Consider the following 544-nt stretch of genomic DNA (forward strand, 5'->3'; position numbering starts at 1 on the left):
AGATAGATAGATAGATAGATAGATAGATAGATAGATAGATAGATAGATACAGACAGACAGACTTCCCGGTTTTATTCCTTTGGGTGTTTCACAAGACGTTCAACAGTTTCATTTTCACAAGCAAAGACCTGAGAGGGATTTGGAGGAATTCAGTATCATTTTCCAACACTTCTCCTCAGATAAAACATCTGAAAACACTTCAACAGCCTGCTCTTGAATAGAAATGAAAAACCTGTCATCATTGACTCACATCTCGTATGTTGAGTATGAATGTTCTTCTTCCTTCCTTTTGATGTAATGAAAGTGAATGAGGACTTCAAAATGACCCCAAAAAATCTCTATAAAACATCATATCAGTCTAAGGCTCACAGACTGAAATCTGTTTGTTATGACATTTTAACTCATTTAAAGTTCAATAACTAGATCTATTTCACATGATCTGCATGGCTTATGCATTAATGTAATGCTACATATGTTTTTGACTTAGATGAGGCATCTTGTTACAGTAAATAATATCAGGGGATTTTGTTTATAAGGCTCGAGG

Source organism: Sinocyclocheilus grahami, unplaced genomic scaffold (genome assembly GCF_001515645.1).
Source record: "Sinocyclocheilus grahami isolate Dianchi unplaced genomic scaffold, SAMN03320097.WGS_v1.1 scaffold1255.1, whole genome shotgun sequence".
Taxonomy (NCBI): Eukaryota; Metazoa; Chordata; class Actinopteri; order Cypriniformes; family Cyprinidae; genus Sinocyclocheilus; species Sinocyclocheilus grahami.